Here is a 24,155-nt window from a genome sequence, read left to right as displayed (position 1 = left end):
AGTTTAAAATTAGAAATTTTAAACATTCCTCTAGTGTGTGTGTGCACAATTATCAATTACAATCACACTCCTAGACTCAATAAAATAAAAATATACTTCATATACAAAATCGCTAAATTGATCTGATTTGAAGTCTTCATAACGATCAGGCATATGATTTCTGAAATATTATATACACACAAACAACAAAATAATGCATCCAAAATATGTATTCAAAGCAATAATATTTTGATTCATAAAAACAAACATGTTGTAAGAATATCAACATAAAAAACTATTTGCAACATCCTCAACAATCTCCCTTTTTTGATGATTGCACAAATAATTATTGTTTGAGTGCTTGTTTTACCCTATTTCCTTCTAGCTCTCCTTAAAGAATGAACACATGAATATAGGGAAATTCCATGAAGAATATATATTTTTTTATTTTAACAATAGTAAAACCCAAAAAAATACAAAAACAACAAAATAATAACTTTACAAATCAAAAATGCAAAAATATTATACCCCTTTTGAAACAACAAAAAGGGAAAAGAAGGTTGAATGAAAGAAGTTATATGTGAAATCTTAGTAATTGATCTAAAATAGATTGAAATAGAAATTGTAATACAAGTTTTAATTACCATTAGATGAAAGAAGATTAAAAATTTTAAAATAAAGCATAATTAGATAAGAAAACTTGATCAAGGTTCATGAGCATTCCTGATAATTGATAAGGAGATTACTGAAAAATGATGATATGAAGATTAGTTAATTTCAATTTTAATATAACTAATTGAACATAGATTAATTTGAATTAAGACTAATAAATGATCGAGATAAAGGAAAACATATAAAATCAATAAGTGGCGAACATTGCAGTCATTCTTCCAACTATTCGTTGGCACATTTTTTGCTTCACATTTTTGTAATTTGGGCTAATTTTTTGCTGGCGTTGTAGTGCAGGCTTTGGAAAATGAAGCATTGGTTTTTTAACTAGATAAATGCAATGATGCTTAATACATAATGCTAACTATAGTTCTAACAAAGACTACCACCATGATTCTTTGACTAACATAATAATGATTTTGATTGAATGTAGTGGCACTATCAAAACTCAATAAAGTGTAATGATAAAAAAGTTATATAAGTATGAAATATTCACTCCACTGCAACAAGTACTTTAGAAATATTAAACCAAATGTTATAGTGCTTGATAGTATAACATTGAGGCACTTGAATAGGGAAATAATGCTGCAGCAGTGCAATCCAAAAAGTTTTCTCGAGACTTCAACATAAAATATTAATTTTGAATATTGTGGTACTTTGCAAGCAAATGCTGCGGTTCTTCAACCACTAATGTTGCTTCTCTAGTTAAATTTTTAATAAAGAAAATTTTTCTTAATTTTTTTTTCATAACTTAGTCAAAATAAAAAGTAATATCTTTCATAAATAATACTATACAAACACGTACATAATATAAATTGCAAAACAAAACATAAAAATAAAGAAATAGAAACTAGTTACCTCCTAAATTGTATTAAATTTATAGTTTTCATCTATACTTTTCTAAATATATCATTTCATCTCTAATGAATCACCACTTCTGAAGTGGTCCGAACTATGCTCTATTTTGTTTTTCTATTGGATTAATTTTAGTATTACTGGGCAAAATTCCATGAGGTATACAACTAAATGATTTTGTGAGGTGTCCTTTGTAAACTTTCAAATTTTTGTTTGAAGTATCCTAACTTTGCAACTGGGTTCCTATTTGAATTACAACATCTTCTAAAGGTGTTTTCCTCTCTCTTAATTGATTGTTTCGTTAAAACCTTGGGCATACAAAGGTATAGAATTGGATACAGGTTGCTTATAATTATTCAAATTTCCTTCTATATTAGATTTACCTATATTCCATTGATTGTTACCACCAATATTTTTTTTGAACATAAAAAAATATGGTGATTACTCCATTCTAGATTAAAATATTGGAATATGAATTATTTTATCTTCCAATCAAATTAAAATTACCAATTCCTTGAGCACTATTATAACCCATCAAATTCAAATCAAGCTCATCTATTTTCATAGGTGATCCTGATCTTTAATTAACTCTAATAGTTTCTAAATTCTTATACATTATAGCTACTTAAGAAGTCAAAGTAGATAAGAAATCTAGTTCATATACACTTTCTTCTCTCTTAGAGTTCACCCTTGATGATTCTGTATAGGTTGTTAAACAGGTGTTCTTTCGAGATCATTAATTATTTAAGATCATTTTAATAATGGTTAGGTTTTTTCCCCATAAAGAATGACACATGGTTTTTTCAGACGAAATAAAATTTTGTATATACAATAAGTTATAATAATTGATTCTACCCGGATAACCATCTACATGCGTACAGACGAATGAATATAGAATGTATGGGACAATAGAAGTATTGCATAGTTTGATCTATGTTAGAAAATCAAAAGTTTATGCATTCAGTCCAAAACAACGATTGGCATGCTATAAAATTCATACAGGACGAAAATAATTTTGTACAATACGAATATAACACTTTGAGAATTCAACATGAAAGATAAGAAACAAAACTTTTGATACATGATACATGTCTAAATCATACAAAACATAAAAGAAAAAATGAAAATATGAAAAAACTCACACAAACAAAACATTAACAACCAAAAATAGAAAAAAACACATGAAAACATATCAAGTTTGCAGAATTTTTTTTTATCTAAGCATTAAGATCAATCACACCTAGCTATGTTTTTAATGTGCTAAAAGTATCAAAGGCTAGGGATTTTGTAAAAATATCTGCAAGTTGATTTTCAATTGAAACATGATTCAATTAAATTTCTCCTTTGGATACATGATATCTAATGAAATGATGCCCTATGTCTATATGTTTGGTTCTAGAATTTTGAATAAGATTTTTTGCAATGCAAATGGAACTAGTGTTATGACAATAAATTTGAATTATACCTATTGTAAATCCTAAATCAATTAACTATTGTTCTAATAAAAGAATTTGTGCCACACAACTTCCTAAGGCAATATATTTGGCTTCACTAGTAGATAGGAATATAGAATTCTATTTTTTATTGGACAAAGAAACTAAAGAATTTCCTATAAATTGACAAGTTCTAGATATACTTTTTTGATCAACCCTATAACCTATAAAGTTTGAATATGAATATCCAATAATTTTAAATGAAGATCTATACTTAGGATACCAAATCCCTAAGTTCTGAGTTCCCAAGAGATATCTCAAAATTCTTTTTACTACTGTCAAATGTGATTCTTTTGGATATGATTGAAATCTAGCACACAAACAAACACCAAATATAATATCAAGTTCACTAGCTATCAAATAAATCAAAGATCCAATAATTTCCCTAAATTTCTTTTGATCAACAGATTTTTCCTTTGGGTCCTTATCCAACTGAACTGAGGAATTCATAGGTGAACTAACTAGTTTAGTATTATCCATTTCATACTTCTTAAGGATATCCTTAACATACTTTGACTGACTAAGAAATATTTCCTCCTCAATTTGTTTAATTTTAAAACCTAGAAAGTAACTAAGATCTCCCATTAGGCTCATCTCAAATTCACTATTCATTATTTCAGAAAAATCATCACAAAAATTTTTGTTCGTAGTTTCAAAAATGATATCATCAACATAAATTTAAATAATGAGTATATAATCTTCCAATTTCTTCATAAAGAGAGTGGTATCCACCCTTCCTTTTTCAAAAGATATATCAAATAGGAAAAGTACTTAACCTCTCATACTAAGCCCTAGGTGACTATTTCAATCCACATAATATCTTTTCAATTTAAAAAAATGATTTGGGTATTTTAAATTTTCAAAACCTGGAGGTTTTTCAATATAAACATCCTCTTGTATCACCCCATTTAAAAAGATACTTTTAATATCCATTTGATATAATTTAAATACTCTAAAATAGACAAATGCTAACAAAACCCTGATTGCTTCAAGTCTCACTATTGGGCCAAAAGTTTCCTCATAATCAGTCCCTTCAATTTGATTATACCCCTTAGCCACCAATCTAGCCTTATTTCTAACAAAAATTCATGAGTCATTCATTTTAATTTTAAATATCCACTTAGTTCCAACTACACTTTGATCCTTTGGCCTTTCAATTAATTTCCAAACATCATTCCTTACAAACTGATTTAATTCTTCTTTTATTGCAAAAATCCAAAATTCATCCAAAAGTTCTTGATTTACATTTGTGGGTTCTATCATTGAAATAAAGGTAGAATGATTGACTTCTTTGCTAAGTCTACACCTAATTTTGACACCCTCATTAGGTTCACTTAAAATTAATTCCTTAGGATGATTTTTAAAAAAATTTAAATCTCTAGACAACGGGATTTCTATTTCTAATTTTTCTTCCAAATTAATTTTCTCAATCATTTGAGAGTTATTTTCTAAATCATCCTCTTCCAAACTTGGCTCTTCCAAAATTCCAGATTCTTCAAATATAATATATGTGGTCTCCTTAACTACTAAAGTTCTTTTGTTAAATACTTTATACAATTTTCCAACACTAGAGTATCCAAGAAAAATTCCTTCTTCTAATTTTGGATCAAATTTTCCTAAAGAAGATTTTTCATTATTATGTATAAACATCTTACATCCAAAAATATGTAAATGTGATAAATTAGGCATTCTCCCCTTAAGAAGTTAATAGGGTGTTCTGTTGAATTTTGATCTAATGTTCACCCTATTCAGAACATAACATGTAGTACTAACTGCTTCAGCCCAAAAATATTTAGGAAGTGAATATTCAGCTCACATGGCTTTAGCGACTTCAATTAATATTCTGTTCTTTCTTTTGACTATTCCATTCTACCGATGGGTTTGAGGTGCAGAAAAATTGTGATCAATTCCTTGTGCTTTACAAAAATCTTCAAATTTTTTATTTTCAATTTCACCTCTGTGATCACTTTGAATTATTAAAATTCATCCTAGTTTCCTCTGAATCCAAGTTGAAAAATCTCTAAATTCCTTAAATGATTCACTCTTATGAAATAAAAATTTAAACCACGTGAATCTTAAGAAACCGTCAACTATCACAAAACCATATACCTTCCCTCTTAGAATTATAGTGCTAATCAATCCAAAAAGATCCATACTAATGGTTTACTAGTTCTAAGATCCTTATTGGAATGAAATGAGGACTTCACCTATTATCCTAATTGACATGCATCACAAAGGTGATTCTTAATAAATTTTAGTTTTGGTATACCTCCAACCAAATATTTTTGGGTAATTTTCCTAAGATTTTTCATGCTAGCGTGACAAAGTCTACTATGCCATAACCATGATTCATAAAAAAATATTTTTAAACAAAAAACATTTAAAGTTTTAATACAGTTCAAATATAGCATATGAACATTATTTACCCTAATTCTATGTAATGCATCATTTCCATTTAGGCTTAATATGCAGCTAGTGGGAAAAAATTTAATGCAATTCCCTTTATCACATAACTGGCTAATACTTAACAAATCATACTTTAAGCCTTCAACAAGTAATATATTCTTTATAAAATTTTTTTGAAAGTTTTCGATCATACCTGTGCCAACCACTTTTCTAGTGGTATTATCTCCCAGTGTAACCTTGCCTCCATTCTTGGCTTTCAGTGATATGAATTGCATAGTGTCTCCAGTCATATGCTTCGAGCAACCGCTTTATAGGTACCAAATGCTCTAACAAGGTCTTGTATGAGAGCGTACCTCTTCTTGATCTGATTGATTAAGATTATCTACCATTAAACACAGGTTGGTGACTTCCTCCTCCTTTTCTATTTCTGATGAATCCGAAGTCGAGTCTACCCAGAAAGGGTCTTTGAAACCTCTTCTTGCCCTTTGTCACCCTTACTTTCTCCTCTACCTTCTCCTTGCTAGGAGTGGCTTTGAGATTAGGGCAATCCAATTTTACATGTCCAGGTTTCCTGCATTCATAGTAAGTAATATCATTAGAAACCTTAACATTTTTGTGGAACTTACCTTTGTTCCACTATTGGCGTCTTCCTCTGCTTACTTTTTTTAGAAAACTTCTAAATTTCCTTATCAATAAGGCAATATCGTCCTCATCCTTAGGTTGTGACTGATCAGTCTTTGAGTCATCCACTTTAAGTGCTATGTTCTTCTCCTTTTGTTGTTCTCTTACATCAATCTTCTTTTGACTCACTCTTTACTCATAAGCAATTAATAATCCAAGAAGATTATCAATAGAGTAAACATTTAAGTCTTTAGACTTTGTAATTGCTATTATTCTAGCATCATAAGTAGTAGGAAAATAACGAAGAATTTTATTAACCATTTCAGTATTCGTTAGTTCCCTACCTAATGCATGCAAAGAAGTGACTATTTGAGTAAATCTTGTATACCTTTTAGAAATAAATTCATTGGGTTTCATGCAAAATAATTCATAGTCATGCAATAAGATATTTAATCTAGATTGGTTTACTTCATTAGTCCCTTCATAAGTAATATAAAGTCTATCACAAATATCTTTTTTTACTTTGCAAGTGGAAACCCGCATGTAATCTTCTGACTTAAGTGAACAAAAGAAACCATTTAAGCATTTAGCATTTAACTATACTAGGCCACATTCTTCTACAGTCCAGTCAGCAAAGGGAGTTTCAACTCTAATGCCATCTACAAGTCTAGTTGGCCTAGTATACCATTTCTGAACTAAAATCCAAATGCGATAATCAAGTGATTGAACAAAAGTTGACATGCATGTTTTCCAAAAATTGAAAGGGATATTGTTAAATAATAGATGTCTAGTGATTGAATAGCCTTTAGGTGAGTTTTAGTTTCCAAATGTAGCCATTCTTATTTTTAAAATGTAGCCTAAACTTATAGTTTTAAAACAAAGCTCTGATACCACTTGATGATTTGTATAGGTTGTTAAACATAAGCAATTGTCCCAATGCTAACTAAGAGGGGGGTAAATTAGTACTTTAAAAATTCTCTTTGATTTTTAAATAGAAAACATTTAATCTTTTTTAGAAATTTGATTTTAATTTGAAAATAAGCTTTTCAACCATAGTAATTAAATTGCTGAAAATAAATTCAAAAATTAAAAGACAAAAAAATTTATAGTAGTTCGGTAAAACATGACCTACATCCACTCCCCGAAGACTCCCTCTTCTGGTATTGCACTATTACCAAAGTGACTCTCCTTTTGCCCCCACAATAAGGAGGAGAAGCCTTTACAAAACCTCTCTTCCACCAATCCCTGGTGCAGTAGAGAATCGTAATCCTTTCACACCCTCCAAGTGTCGACAGAGTACCGTCATCCTTTCACACCCTCTAAGTGTTGGAAGAGTATCATCGTCTATTCACACCCTCGAAGAGTTGGCAAAGTACCGTTGTCTTTTAACACCCTCCAAGTGTTGGTAGAGTATTATATCTTCTTCAAAGTTCTTCTCATGAGCAACTAGAAAGAAGAAAAGAAGAGTGATAACCAAATACACAAAGAGATCCTTACTTTTAAGTAACCTTGTAAACCCTTCACACTCCACTTGTAAGACATTTTTTCTCAAACACTCTCCAACACTCACACTTTCTTTTTCCCTTGAAAAACATGAAGATCAACTCTTTTTACATCAATTTTAAAGGATCTTTTATATGAAAGATACCAAAAACCATCCAAAAAACAAAAATTTTCCATTTTAAGCGTGTACTATCGTATGTTCCTACGTACGAATAATTTAAAAACTATTGCGTACGAACCTTATGTGAATCAGTAAAAATATTTTCATACACGATGTTCATCCAATACGAACCCAGTTCATATTGTACGAACATTTAGAAAATTTTTCATCTTCATCAGGAAGAAGAGGGACCCTACAATTTTGTACCCTGGATGGCATACTTATGATGACGAAATCGTACAGTATGATATGTTAAGAAACTTTTCAAGTTCATCGGTACAAAAAGGGACCCATCCAACTCGTACATTAGATAACATACGTATGATGATGACATCATATAGTACGAACCATTCAGAAACTTTTCAAGTTCATTTAGACGAAAAGGGACCTGTCCAACTGATACAGTAGACGGCGTACGCACGTTGATGACATCATATAGTATAAACCATTCAAAAAATCTTCAAATTCATTGGGATGAAAAGGGACCCATCTAATTTTTACATTGGATAACATACGAATGAATGGGATATCATACACTACGATCCATACTTATAAAATTTTCTATGTTATGTTCGTTTGACTTCTCTTAGGGGAAAATAATTGAACAAATCATCCCGCATGAAATGACTTTGTACAATATGATTAGTTTAAAAATTACAAATTTAAACATTTCTGTGGTGTGTGTGTGCACAATTACTCAATTACAATCACTCTCTTAGACTCCATAAAATGAAAAATATAGACTTCATTTACAATAAACCATAAACTGATCTGATTTGAAATCTTCAATGATTTGGAGTATGATTTCCTTGAAATGTTAGTACACATAAAAAATAAAATAATGCATCCAAAATATGTAATCAAAGCAATAATATTTGGAATCTTCAAAAACATACAAGTTGCAAGAATATCAATAATCAATAAAAACTAATTTGTACCTATCTCAACAACCCTATCATAGGGCCACTAGAAGTTCTTTGAATTTATTTACTCAATTAATTTAAAGGCTATCTCAAATGGCTTAAACCATAAAGATCCTCCAGCCTCTACATCTATTATTGATCTGAGAGATCCTACCAATCCATTAAAAAAAAAAAACGATTAACCAAACATTCAGTTAAAACATGGTGAGTGCACTTCCTTAAATCTCTCTTAACTTGCACAAATTGACCTTCCTTTAAACTAGGAAAAAGACATGATATTATCCCATATCTTAGCATATCTTGAAGGTAGGAAATACTTAGGTAGGAAATTATGAACCAACTAATTCCAAGTGGTTATAGAGCCTAGGGTTTAGTTATTCATTCACATCTTAGCTTTGTCCCATAAAGATATATGGAATTATTGAAGTTTAATAGCATCAACACTAACTCCATTACACTTAAATATTGTACATATTTCTACAAAGCTAGTTAAGTCTAAAAGTTTGGATCCTCAATAGGAGTTCCCTAAAATAGGTAATTATTGAACCATCTAAATTATGGCATGTTTTAATTCAAGTTTATTAGCCAGGATAGTATATCTATTGATGTTATGATGGACTCCTTCTACTATAGTGTTCGCATACGCTTTAAGAGGTCTAGGATGGTCTTGATCTTAAACTTATTTAGACATCCCTAAATTCTTTTTTTATTTTATTTTTTAAGGATCCTTTCTATCTTAGAATCAAACAACAAAGCCACCATACTAGATCTACTAAGCATGAAATAAAAATAAACTAAAAAGTAAATAACAAAGACTAAATAAATAAATTTTTTTTCAAAAGTTTTAATAAGAAATACAAAATAAAGATACATGATACAAGTAGGTCTAAATATATGTTAAATTTAAAAGTGTAATTTAAAATTGTAATACATAAGCTATTTCCCTAGCAATGGTGCTAAAAACTTATTGGGCGCTTGGTGGTGAGATACTCACAGAGCTAGAGTGAAATTTGAATATGCTTAGGTTTCCTTTGATATATACGAAATTATGAAATCCCACTAGATACACAAGTATACATACTGATTAAGTCATAAAATGATATAGAATAGTGTTGATCCCACGAGGAAGTGTTATGCTGAATTACAATTAAACTACTTCTATTTAATATAGAGGCACGATATATCTTACTTAATAAAAAAGGTTATTTTTTAGTTTTTTTTTAAACTTAATGGAGACTTGCAAGATAAATAATTTCTAATATAAATAAAGTTTTTTAGATTAATGAATGCTATACAACATAATTTTTCTAATGAGACTTCTAATTTTAGATCTGGATCACATCATATGCATCCTTAGATCTCTGTCGAGATATTAAGGGTGAAAAGGGAGATTTATGACCTTCATAAAATTATAATGTCTCCATAGCTACAAAAAATTTTAACAACCCGTGCTAGTTATGCAAATATTCTATTTCAATACTCCTACTTCTTCTAATATTTCTTTATGTAGGCCTTATATCACACTAGATATTAACTACACACATGAAAATTATATGTATTAAATTAATAACAAGATATATTAAAAAGGTTTATAAACCAATTCATGGCACAAGAGTATATATTAGCACTTGCTATGCAATTATATTATTAGAAAAAAATTTAGATATTAAGCCAGACATTGATAACATTAAAAAAAACACAAATTTATTTTATTCACATATGAAAAAAGATACAGGTGAATTAATAAGATAAATGTCACTAGAATGATCAATTGATATTCTCCACACTAGTTCTTCTTGCAAAAATAAAATTGAACACACAATATAGGTTAAAATTTCCAAATGAAATTATCTTACAATTTCATATCCTCTCTTAGACTTTATTCTAAGGGGAAAATAAAGAAAGATATAAATAAGTACAAGACACCTAATAAATAATAAAACTTCTCAAAAAAAGAACTTGAAAACTATTTATTACAAGTACGAAAATGGCATTAGGTGCTGTGAAAATCAACATGTTGGCACTACATTATCAAATGAACTTGTGCATTAGTTATGTTAGGCTTGTTCTACTATGATGCTGTGTTAACATGGTGTGGTTAATGGTTTAATTGATATTTCTTTTGGCTGAATCAACATGGCTCCTAATTTTGGAAACTACTCCATTTCTTACCCAAAATAATAATATCATTAAAATATAAGAGGGGTATAAAAATTACAAACAGGAAAAATATCTACTATGCCTCCCTAACACAAAAGAGAAGGCTAACAAAGAAAACAAAAGAAAAAACAACCCAAAAGAAAAGAGCAAAAAGAAAAGACTCATCATATAAAAATGAGAGATCCTTCATGATATTATAGAAGATAATACACCCAAGAAGACCTCAACAATTATATTTTGAGTGGCCCAAATCCTTGCCAAAGATGTCATCAGTTTATTTTTTCCTTTTACGAGGAGTAGTATTGACAGGCCCCATCAATTATAGTTCCTTATGCAGGACTCTAGGTTATTGCTTAGAGAGGTTCAATCCATCATTTGAGATATCCTGATTTTGAGATTTTTGAGTAGTGAAGACAATAGGTTATGTGTTGGAATTAGTTAGCGGTTGAATGGGGTGTCTCATTTCATGACCTTTAAAAGGGTTTGCAAAAAGATGAACTTTTTTCTTTGGCATTTACCGTGTAGAGATGATATTCCAAGTTCCCAATTGATCTGAAGGTTGGGAAGATGTAGAATCAGACAACTGAGCATGCACAATAATAACAAGATTTTATAAATCCATAGCAGAAGACTGAAGAGTGTTGTCAATAGGCTGTAGCTTATTCTTGTAAGAGAAAGCCTCTACTTTATGGCTAATAATTTCATCATTGAGACAAAGATGAGAAAGGCCCTTGTACTAAACTTTTTGAAAAATTCTTTCATTTAGACACCTAACTTAAAAGTCTAGGGAGATTTTCTTTGTAAGATCAATACATACACACTCTCTAGCAAAAGAACGTTGACCCCAAAAGGATGATTACTCATCCATCCAAAGAGGTTCTCCACTCATAGCAACCATACGAAAAATATTGGAAGTATCCAAATACATCAGAGGAAGATGAGGAAACCACACCCGAATAGGTTAGATGAACCTCTTCATTTCCTCAAGAGAAAAGGAACATGACCACCGATCAAGGCCAATTATGCTTCTTGCCAAAATCCATGGACCACCACTAACGATGATATCACGAGCTTCAGAACATTAAAAAATATGAATAAAATAATTTGGAGCAATGGTGATAAGTTGAAACTCCCTAACATGAGACCATCGCCTTGATTTTTCACCTTAGAGCCAAGCAATGGAGATCCCCTTGCCAAGAAGTTTCTCAACTAGAGCACAGTCCAATTTAGAAATATTCTCTTAAACTTTATAAAGGTTAAAGCTCAAGGAAATTCCATCTTGATCAATCACCTCTTATTTGTTGATCTTGTTTAAAGGAGTATAATATGGCTTCCTCCAAGCAAAATGGCCTAGTCTTTCATCACCAAACACCCTAGACTATTTTGGGAATTCATTTTCTTGAAAGGGGATAGAATTCTGCACCAACTAATTTGAAGCGAAGACTAATAGACCTAGAAGACTTAATATAAATGTTGGAGTATAATTTCCAATTACTAGAGTATCTTGAGTTGTAGCAATGGGGGATTTTACCTTACAGGAATCCAACATTCCTTCCAAACTATTCACATATTTTATACTAGAATCAACCATATGATCATATACTGGCATATCATTCACAGCATCCAAACATGGGATGTTTGGATCGAGGAAACCAACCTGATGTAAGCTATCCAATAGAGGCTTACAGATAAGGGAATAGCTCCAAATAAACCAGAATGAAGGCTGATGAGGTAAGCTAAGGTAATTTGACTTGATAAGCTCCAACCTAATTATATAGATGGAAGAGTCCAGGTCTTGATGAATGTTAGAGAAGTTTTGATTAGACCCCATATCTTGCTATTGAAGCTAGTTATCATCTAAAGAAAGTTTCTCATGATCAGAGGCAGTAGCTGAAAGCTCAGAATCAACATCATGGATGACCATCAAAACTAGCTCAAAAGCCTTAAAACCTTTTCCTTCCAAAACCTACCAATAGTTTCCTTCCCTAGAATCCATCCTACCATCACTACCAGCACCAAAGCAGGGAAAGGACCATCTACCTTTCCTTCAAACCATCTTTCTACCGGGAAGAAGAGGCATGATTATGGCCGGCATACATTACAATTAGGTAACCACCTACAAAAACTACTCCACTAAGGCATTATAAATATTGAGCACCAGGGCACTTGAAATTGTAATCCAACACTATGACATTTTGATGATTGATGCACCATCCTTCAAATTTCCATGACTTAGGAGCTACGACTTGGATTTTTGAAGCTGCGACTCTATGGAACATTATATCACTTACCATAGCTCTATCAACTTGATAATTTCCCTTATAGAGTGATCGATGCTATAATGACTTAATATAGTTTTTTGGTGTTGTAAGTGATAATACTGCAACACAGAATTTGTAGGCACTATAGTGCTCTTTCAACACTTATGATTTTTTCCTTATTTTGAACATTTCCTATAAAAACACAACTAAAACAACACATTTGTAGTAAATTTTATGAAAATAAATGGTACACAATTTACACTTAATAGTGACTCCACAGTATAAAATGTATGAACAAAAAATAAAATTGACAAAAGAAATAAACAATCTTGATATAAATAGAAACAACCACATTGAAAGTAGTTGTAATATCCACTAGCCCCAAAACTAAAGTACTTATGTCAGTGACACCTAATCTAGTCCTAAGTATTTTAAATGTCTCTTATCTTTGGGGTCAAGTGAAGATATATACAAATTAAATTTTAGTATACTAATGTCGTAAGTTTATATAACCCTTAGCCATATGCTCCCTAATGAATTCATGTATAACATCAATGTACTTAGTGTGTGATTTCTAAATAAGATTTTTATAAATACAAATTACAATAGTATTATTACACATTATAGGGATAGCTCCATAGATAATCCAAAATTAAGAAGTTCTTGCTCAACTGAAGGGCTTGGGTAAAAGAACTTCCTACTGCAGCCTACTTGGTCTTAGTGATGGATAATGCTATGGAATTTTTTGTTTCTATTAGAATAATAAACTAGATATTATCCTATAATCTGGCATGTTCTTGTAGTGTGTTTTCTATATCCTCTATTTAGCAAAATCCAAATTTGAGTATCCAACTAAGTCCAAAGCTAAACTATGCCTAGGGTATCTAATACTTAAAATTTGAGTACTTATGAGATATCTTAATATTATTTTAACATTTGCCAAATGTGAATCCTTATGGTCACCCTAAAACCTAGCTCATAAAAAAACACAAAAGATAATTTTTGGCCAACTGCTATTAGGTAGAGTAAGGAAGCTATGATACCTCTAAACTTCTTTTGATATACTAATTTACCTTATTGACCTTGGTCTAACTAGGTGGTCTGGCTAATTGGTGTATTTATTCTTTTATACTGTATAGTATGAAATTTCTTCAATTTTCTTTAACAATTTAGTTGAGCATAGTTAGGTTCCATCCTTAAATTATTTGACACTAAACCTAAGAAAGAAATTTAACTCACCCATCATATTATTCTCAAACTCACCACTCATTGTTGATGAGAATTCATTAAATAAAACTTCATTTTTGGTTTTGAATATAATATAATCAATGCAAATTACATTATGAGTATGTCTTCTTTAACTTTCCTAATAAATATGATTGTGTCTAAGGTTTCCTTAATGAATGAGTTTTCTAATAAAAGTTACAAGATTAATCATACCATGCCCTTGGTGGTTACATAAGCCCATAAAGTGCTTCTTGAGCTTATAGACATGATTGGGAAAAGTTGAGTTTTTGAAACTTGCAGGTTGTTCCACATGGTCATCCTCTTTAATAACTCCATTAAAAGAAGCACTTTTAATCCATTTGGTATAACTTAAAACCTCTAAAATAAGCAAAGTCTAACATCACTCAAATAGCCTTTAACCTAGCTATATGGATAAAAGTTTCCTCAAGATCTATTCCTTCTATCTTATTATACCCCTTAGTTATCAACCTAACTTTATTTCTAGCTACTAATCTCACATTTAATTTAGTTTCAAATGCCCATTTAGTTCCATAATATTATGATTATAGGATCTACTAACCAACTCCTATACATAATACCTAACAAATTGATTAAGCTCCTATTATATAGCTATAATCTAAAATTTATATAGTAAAGCTTGATCTAAACTACTGGATTCTATCATAGAAATTAAATTTAGGGTGGCTAACCTCATATTTAAGACATTGCCTATTTTTAAGCCCTATAGATGGATCTCCTAAGGTGAGCCCTCTAGGATAAATAGATAAGTACCACCATTCTCTTGGAAATTGATCATGAGGTTCTACTCTATTTTTTATATTAATAGCCTCTACTCTGTGAGTTAGCTTCCTCATCATCATATATCCTAGTTTCAATAATTCTTTCTGATTCATCAAACATAGAGTAGGTGGATTCCTTTATGACTAAGGTTCTTTATTAAAGACCCTATAGGATTTTTTTTATTGAGGAATATACTAATAAATTAGCTTCATTAGCATTAGAATCAATTTTCCCTAAGTAAGAATTTTAACTATTAAGCACAAATATTTTGCAACTAAATATGTACATATGTGATAAAGTTTGTGTCCTACCCTTTAGTAGTTCAAAGGAATTTCATTAAGCTTAGATCTTATGTTCACATGATTTACCACGTAGCATATCGTGTTAACTTCCTATACCCATAAATATTTAGTTAACTAAATTCACTTAACATTACCTTAGCAATCTCTACTAAAGTCTTAGTTTCACTTTTAGCTACAACATTTTATTGTGCTGTTGTAGAGAATGAGAAATTATGTTCAATTCCCGTGAAAAAATTATTTAAACTTATCTGTTTTCAAACTCTCCTCCATGATTGCTATAAATTGTTGATAATTAACATCCAATCTTTTCTTGAATCCAAAATGAAAATATTTTAAATTATTTAAAGAGTAACTTTTACTTTGTAAAAACCTTACCCACGTAAATCTAGAAAAATAATCCACTTGGAAAACATTTTAAGCTTATTGTACTAAGTAGTATAGTAATTTAAAATGAAGAATTTCTAAATGTCCTTGATAGAGCGAAAAACTAATTTTGACTATTTTACTTATTGGCATGCATCGTAGATATGATATTTAGAGGTCTATAATTTTTGAATAGATTTAATTAAGTAAAGTTGAATGAATTTTCTTTGTATTTTTATTCTAATGTGACATAACCTTCTATTCCATAACCATGACTCATCAAAATTTATTTTCAAATAAGAAATATCACATGATTTGTTAATATAGTTTAAATTAAGCATATAAATGTAATTTATTTGTATTCCATTTAAAATAATTTTTCCATTAAACCTGATTAAGCATTTGGTAAAAGAAATTTCATGCTAAATTTAGTCATAAAGTTGGATAATTCTTAACAAGTTTTATTTTAAGCCTTCATTTGATAAAACATTTTTAATAGTAAAGCTATTGGTTTTACTAGTTATACCTATACCCACTACCTTCCTGGGAGTGTTATCTCCCAAAGTTACTTTTCTTGTACTCCGGGTCTATAGTGTAATGAAATGCTTTCATCTCAAGTCATAAGCCTCGATCATCCAATGTCAAGCCACCACATGCTTTCACTGGACCACTTGTGAGAGAATACTTATAAAAAAATAATATATTAAGTTTGGGAACCAAAGTAGTTTTTTGTCCTGCCTTATGCTTGAACATAAGAATGCTATGATATGCTAGTGAACGTTTGGGCATCTAGATCAAATATGTTATATGGTGTATTTAGAGTGGTCATGTGTGAGAATTGTTCCCTAGTATGCCACAAGAATATCACATAATCATTACAAATGGATTTACTAGTCTAAGTATGGGATGAGGTTTCCTACAAGAGATGGATAATTCATGTTGTGTTCTAGGTTAAGGCTTTTTATTGTGTGTAGGTATAAGTGCACTTTGTTTAAATGCAATGATCATTTTAATTAAGTGTACATTTGCACTTCTTTCAATGCCTAGTTGAACTAATGCTTCATGCTCATTGCTATTCATTTCTAAATCTAGCTCTTCTAACTATCTAAATGCTTCAATATGCACTTTATACATGGAATCATACTTTTTTCCTAATCCAGTATGTTTTTCATATAATGTTATATGCTACATTTCTTGTGCAAGATGATTTTTAGTTAAGGATTCCAAATTCTTATCTAATGTGATATGAAATTTTTTTAGATTAGAATAATTATTAGTTAAGTTTGTATGCTCAACTTTAAACTAGAATATTCTTTTTTGAGTTTTGAGTGCTTCATTTTTTAATTTTTGTATGAGACATTCAAATTTTAAGATAAAGAGAATAATTAGACATATGTTACATCACATACCTCAGCACTGTTGGAGCTAAAAATGCTATCTTCTCCCTTTAAGCATTTGTTTGTTTCATCCTCTTCTGATTTAGTTTTAGATAAGTCCGACTTTGAGTTTATCCAAAAGACATTTTGAATCTTTTGTTTGCCCTTATTTAAATTTGTTTTGTCCTCACCCTTAACCTTAGTTGGGATGCTCATGTTGTTAGGCCGATCAGATCTAATGTATCTTGGATTTTTTCACCAGAAACAATCACATCAGATGAAAGCTTGATAGTCTTTATAATTTTACTTTTATTTTTATTGAAGCGTTTCTTATATTTTCATTCAGAATGCTTTTAAATTATCATGCCATTAATGAAATGTCTTAATTTCCATCAGCTCCTGAATAGCTACTATCTATGTCATCAACCTTTAGTGATACTATTCACTCCTTTCCTCGTTCACCTTCATCTATATGTCTTCGACTCACTTTTTTCTTATAAGTAATTAGAGAGCCATGAAGATTGTTAATAGAGTAGCCATTTAAATATTTATATTAGATATAGTAGTTACTTTAGCATCTTGTGATTCTTGAAAAGAATTAAAAATTTTATAATGTTTTTTGAAATTTAAAGTCTCTCTACCTAAGGCATACAAAGATGTGATTATTTTAGTGAACCTAGTATAAATATCTAAAATCAAATTACTAGGTTTCATGTGAAAGAGTTCATATTCATGTAATTATAGATTTAAGCATGATTATTTAACTTTGTTAGTGCCTTCGTAGGTAATGCAAAGTTTTCCCTCCATACTTTCTTACCACTAATACAAGTAGAAATGCAAATGTAATCCTTAGGTTTAAGTGCACAGAAAAAACATTTGAAATATTTAGTATTAAGCAAAAGTTCTCTATCTTCGAAAGGCCATATAGTAAAGAATATTTCTACTTTAACTTCATTCAAAATGGAAAATATATAAGTATATCCAAAATATATCATGTGCCTCATGCAAAAATAAATACATTATAAAAATTTAAACATAAGGATTTTTCAAAAGTAAAATAATATACTATAAAAAAGTGTCAGTTGAGTGATTGAAACCCTTCTAAGGTGTTATGATTACCAAACTGTGATATTGATCTACTCAAGATATTAAAATCTAAAAAAATGCGACAAACCCTCTCTGATCCAATTGAAAGTGCTTATAGCACACCAAAAGGTTGGTGAATTGGTTCTTTTTAAAAAACTTTCTCAAACCTTTAAAAATATTTTGATTGAACAATAAAACATAATATATGGAAGCATTAAGGAAAGTGAAATACTAAAAAAATTTAAATAAAATAATTTTTTTATTTCTATTAGTTCTAAGGAAAATAAATATTATTATTTTCTACTTTTCAAATTAAAGTTCAACCAATGATAATTCATCAGTAACTTCTTTAAAAATGATAATCAAGAAAACACCATATTGCAATACAAGTAAATTGTAGGAAAAGTAAATTGCGAAAAAGTGAGAAAATATAATTTAAGGTTTATAGTGGTTCAATAAATTGACCTACATAAACTCCCGAAATTTCTTCCTCTTTAAGAGTTGAACAATATATGTCTCTTCTCAATCAAATAGCAAGGTGGAGAAATCCTTCTCTCTTGTCTAGTTAGGGAACTACCCTCTAAACTCTTCACGCTTGAAGAATCTCCTCATATGACCTCCACGATTGGATGGAATTCCCATCCCTCCTTTTAATTATAAGTCTAGTGGAGATAAGGATTTATCCTCCTACCTCCTCATCCTGGCCTAGATGCTAAAACCCCTTTCTTTCTCAAACTCAGAAGAGATGTCGCTCCCACTACTTATTTTCACACTCGACAGAGATGTTGCTCCAAGCATCCCCAATTCAAAAGAGTATTTTTCTCTAAATACTCTCCCTCTAGAAGCTATCCTCCAAGAGCTTCACATAAATAAAATTAGAGGACCATAGGAGTAGGTCGGCCAGAGAAACTTTGTGAACTTTCTCACCCTACCTTGTCACCCTAAAAGCTCTTCTTCCTTTATCAATCTCACTTCCACTCTCTCCTTTTTCTTTGTGGACTCTCTCCAAGAACTCTCATAGAAGGAAGAATTCTATGGATGCTATATAACCTTATTCTCTCTAGTCCCAATCAAATATACAAATGTGGCTCTCAAAATCCTAATTTCTATTAAATGTCATTTGATTGTAAAGTAAGATGCTCAGATCTATTAGTATAATTAGTTTAATTCCATTAATAATCATTCTATATGATTATATATCATTCCATTTGATTTTTTTTAATCGAATATTAGATCCTAGAGGTTAAACTAATGTTCATCCGGGGTTATATCTTGTGTATTGGTTGTACGATATTTATATTATATAGTATAATCTTTAACTAATTTAGATCTAATTCTATTTCTTAATTATTATATATAAATTAAGCAAGCATAATTAAATATTATATAGTATGATCAGTTATTTTTAATTTTCCTATTTAAGTAACCAAGATTCGATGGCAGGATTTCTTAATATACCTAATTATCATGTACTATGTATAAATTGCATAGTATGATTAGTCATATGTAAATTTTAATTTATCTCACTTAATTTAATATTTTAATTAATTCCTTTACTTATCATAGAGTACGATTTGAATCATATAGTATAATATGGACCAAATAGTATAAAATGGATTATACAATACAATAAATAGAAAAACTAAAACAATCAATTTTAAACCCTTATGTTTGTGCATGATTTATAAGCTAAATACACCTATTACAAAATTAGAATCAAGAAAAATGAAAAATATGGACTTTGTAACATATAGACAGACTTTTACCCTACTTCTATGTGCTCTTGAGCTAGATCTTTAGTCTTTGCTTGGTGTATGTTGTACCTGAAATATTTGTGGCATACAAAAATTAAAGTCTGAAATGTGATGAAAGAATAAGTAAATAAAGCATCCACTAATATTTTTGGTCATCCAAACATATAGCCAGGCTATCAGATTATAATATATTGCTATTGTATTTGCTTTTAAGAATTGGAGACACTACTTGTATGTCATCTAGTGTGAGATCCTTATTGATTATTAGTGTTTGAAGTATATGTTCACTCTAAATGATCTGAATTGGAAATGAAGATGGATTTAAAAATTATGATCGCCAAAGGAAATATGGTAGCAGATGCTTTGAGAAGAAAATATTCTAGACTATCATTTATTCAACTTACTTCTCATAAGTATCTGATTCAAGACATAAAAAGATTTTAGTTAGAGATGATTTCTTCTACTAATCAAGATTTTGGCATTTTAGCCCAGATGATTATACAAAAGCCTCTACAAGAAAGGATTTAAGAATTTATGAAGTCGAATATCGAATATCAAAAATTAATTGATCAGATCAAGTCTAGTACGAAATTTGAATAGTGAGTGTCTAATTTTGGTACCATTTTTGTAAGATTAAATTGTGGGTTCCAATTGTAGGTGATGTGAGACGGAAGTTCCTTTGTGAGTCTCATTATTATTGTTATATTTTTCATCTAGAAAATTATAAGATATATAGTGATCTAAAAGTTATATTATGGAGTCTTATTTCAGAAAAGGTTGTAGTTGATTTATTTCAAAATGTAAAGCCTATCAATTAGTGAAAGTAGAACAACTGTGACCTAGAGGTTTTTTGCACCAATTACCCTTGTAATTTGTGGAAAAGGGAAAAAGGTAAAAATGGATTTTTCTATGGGTTTCATATGTCAATATAGGGGAATATTATCACCTGGGTTATGAAAGACCATCTAATGAAATTTGCTCAATTTATTATAATTTAACAGTCTAATTCAGAAGATAGATTAGCATTGGAATATATGTGCTAGTTTTTTTAACTGCTTGGGATACCTAAAGTTATAATTACTAACATAAATGGCAAGTTTACATCCAAACTATATAGAGGTGTTTTTTAAGGTTTAGATATGAAATTACATTTAAATATGAAATTTCAACCACATACTAATGAATAGTATATGAGGATTTTTTCCCGTATTGGAAGATCTTCTAGAATTATGTTTAGGATTTTGGTGGAAACTAGAACTATCACATTCCTACGATCTAATTTTCTTAGAATAATAGTTTTTAGTCAAGTATAGGATTTGCCCCACGTAAAGCTTTATATGATTAAAAATGTAGATTATCTATGTCTTTGATATAGATGGGTGAAAGATATTTAATTGAGTTAGAATTTGTTGATGATTCTACTGAAAAGATTCATGTTGATGATGGGAATGGAGAGTATAAGGAAGAATTCTTTTTCTAATTCTTCTGAGAAGTTTTCTAAAGTATGAAGATATTATTTATTTATTTTCCCGTAATGATATTTAAATTTTTTATAATTGTAAGCATAATTTTGCTAAATTAATTAATTATTATGAATTACCTTTAAAAATTCAATTATATACTTTAATAAATAAATTACTTTGAAATTTTGATTTGTATAAATGTGTCTTACTAAGCTATGTTAGTTCAAATATATTTTGTTTTTAATTTTCAGGGTCTAGAAAATGGAATGATCGCACTATATTGTAATGAATTACCTTTAAAAATTCAATTATATAGTAGTAGTTTAAGGATTATATTTTATTCAATATAAGTATTCACCTTTTCATTTTTATATAGTCATCTCTACTCATTTTATACTCTACTCTATATTCTTATTTATAACAATGCACTATATTGTAATCACTATATATAAATTTTTATGACAAGAAGAAATGATATCTTATGGATGCATTAATGTTCATACAATTAAATATTAATAGTAGCTATGTGTACTATTACTTATTTTAAAGTTCATATTTGGAAGAAAATTTTGAATAATTTCATAAATTAGATCTTTGGGTTTTCTTATTGCAAGCCAACACAATATGACCTATTTTTTAGGGCCTTGCTACTCTAGGTTGGGACTATTAGATTTTTGGAGCATTTCTCTTAAGGTGTGCTTGATGTACCACTTCTATTTTAGTCCTCTTGCTGGGTAGTTACACTTCCCTCTTTATTCCCTCAAAGGCCCTCACTAAAGGGTCGACCTCCTCTTTCATATCATCCTCATCGGGAGGACATGCTAATGTGTTTATACACTTCTTAGTCTTTATGGAAGTTTACCATAGAATGTTGTTTATATATAATAGAAAATATAATAAGATGACTAGAGAACTAATAAAATTAGAACAAAAGTCCTTACAATAAAACATGTTATGCAGGTTGTGGTAGGGGAGGTGAAGCTTGGACTTTAGTGTCTTTTCCTCCTCATTGAGGGCAAGGTTGGTAGCCATATTCTTAGGGAATGAGATTAAGGAAATAAGCATAAACCAATATAACGAGCTTTCTAAAATGATGAACTTTTTTATCTAATCCCTAACCTTATTCACTTTTTCAAACATCCTCATCATCATGGATGAAAATAGAATGCACCCATCCTTGAAGCCTTTAGCAGTGAATACATGGTAGAACAGGCTTAGCATTTAGAGAAACTTGTGTTCTTGTACAAATAAAATGAAGAAAATAACCACTAAATTTGATAGTATTTGAGAATGGATGATTTCATTGAAATCCAGGACATTTGTAAGCTCATGGAAGTCACAAACCCAGCTTTAAAACATTATATGGGATGCATATCTCCTTATCAAACCTGTTCATATTTTCATTCTCACAATTAAACTGTGGTCTTCCTAATGTAGTTTGTAAGGAAAATGTGGTATATGTACTTAATAGACATCCTAGATATCTATAAGTAAAAAAGTTTTATTGATACATAAATGATTTTAAGGTGGACTCAACATGTATAAAACACATTAGAAAAAAATAAAAGGGGGTGTGAGACTGCTTTCCATTATTTAAAACCTTACATATTTGAGTCTTTAATGGTTGAACCCCTAAAATCTCTAAATACCATAGCAAAGACCTTCCCCCCTCTATAAATGAACTCACCTTCACTAAGCTATGAATCATTGCTATATAAGCCATTAAATCTATGTGTTCCTTTTTATATTATTCATTCTTCTCTAGAGCTATGACTCTATAGGAGTATTAGCTTCCTCCACTGCCATCAACAAGTTCTTCATATTCTCAAGAATGCTTACTCCTTTTAGTAGCATCTCCATGGTTGTTCATCCTTTAGATGGGATGCCATCATCAAAAGCACCAATGGACGAGTAGAGTGGCTTCTAAAACACTACATTCTTTTAAGAGGTAGGATCCTCTTACAGCTTTGTTAGCAACTCCACATGCTCAACCACTTTCCCCTCAAGTTCCTCTTTAGTTTTAGTGTGATTAGCCACAACTAAAAGCTTTGAAACCTGAGTCTTGCATATAGTAGATGCCACTATGGTCAATAGTGGCTAATCAACAATAAAATTTTTTTATAAAGAAAATATTAAGTAACTATTAGAAACCTATCATTTAAAATTATTGTTTGGTGTATGGCTTAGATGTCTACTATATCTTAGCACAAAAAACTCATTGAATTGATGCCCTAATAAATCACTTAAGCGGATATAAATAATAAACGCATTTATAGTAACACTCATTCACCTATAAAAGCTAGAAATAAATATTGGAGAAAATTTTCTTCGTACCTTGCTGGAGGCACTTACTCAACTCTAGGTATGGTCTTAATGGCATTAATAAAGACCACCACTTTAGTATGTGATACATCTACTTGGTACACTAGGGGTATTTTTCTTGGTCTCTTTTTGTTAAAGGAAAATCATTAGAGTCATTATAAATTTCCACTCTCTGAGGGCACACCAAATTAAAACCTATAGTGGTGGGATCGGCAAACCCTTCTACCTTAGTTAGCAAAGCTATAATCACCTTTGGCTTCCTATGTTTAAGCATCACTCTATTCATAGTAGGGGCTAATGATAGCTTTAGTAGACCTTTTGATGGTTTGGAAACCACTATTGGCCTCTTTATTAAGTGGATGGTTGGTCGCCCTTCTCTTAGAATTTTTATTTTTTTTAAGGAATAAGGCTACTATCTTATTGAATAAGGC

Source organism: Dendrobium catenatum, unplaced genomic scaffold, assembly GCF_001605985.2.
Source record: "Dendrobium catenatum unplaced genomic scaffold, ASM160598v2 fragScaff_scaffold_1035, whole genome shotgun sequence".
In the NCBI taxonomy this organism is placed as follows: Eukaryota; Viridiplantae; Streptophyta; class Magnoliopsida; order Asparagales; family Orchidaceae; genus Dendrobium; species Dendrobium catenatum.
Note: the sequence above shows the minus strand (reverse complement) of the source record.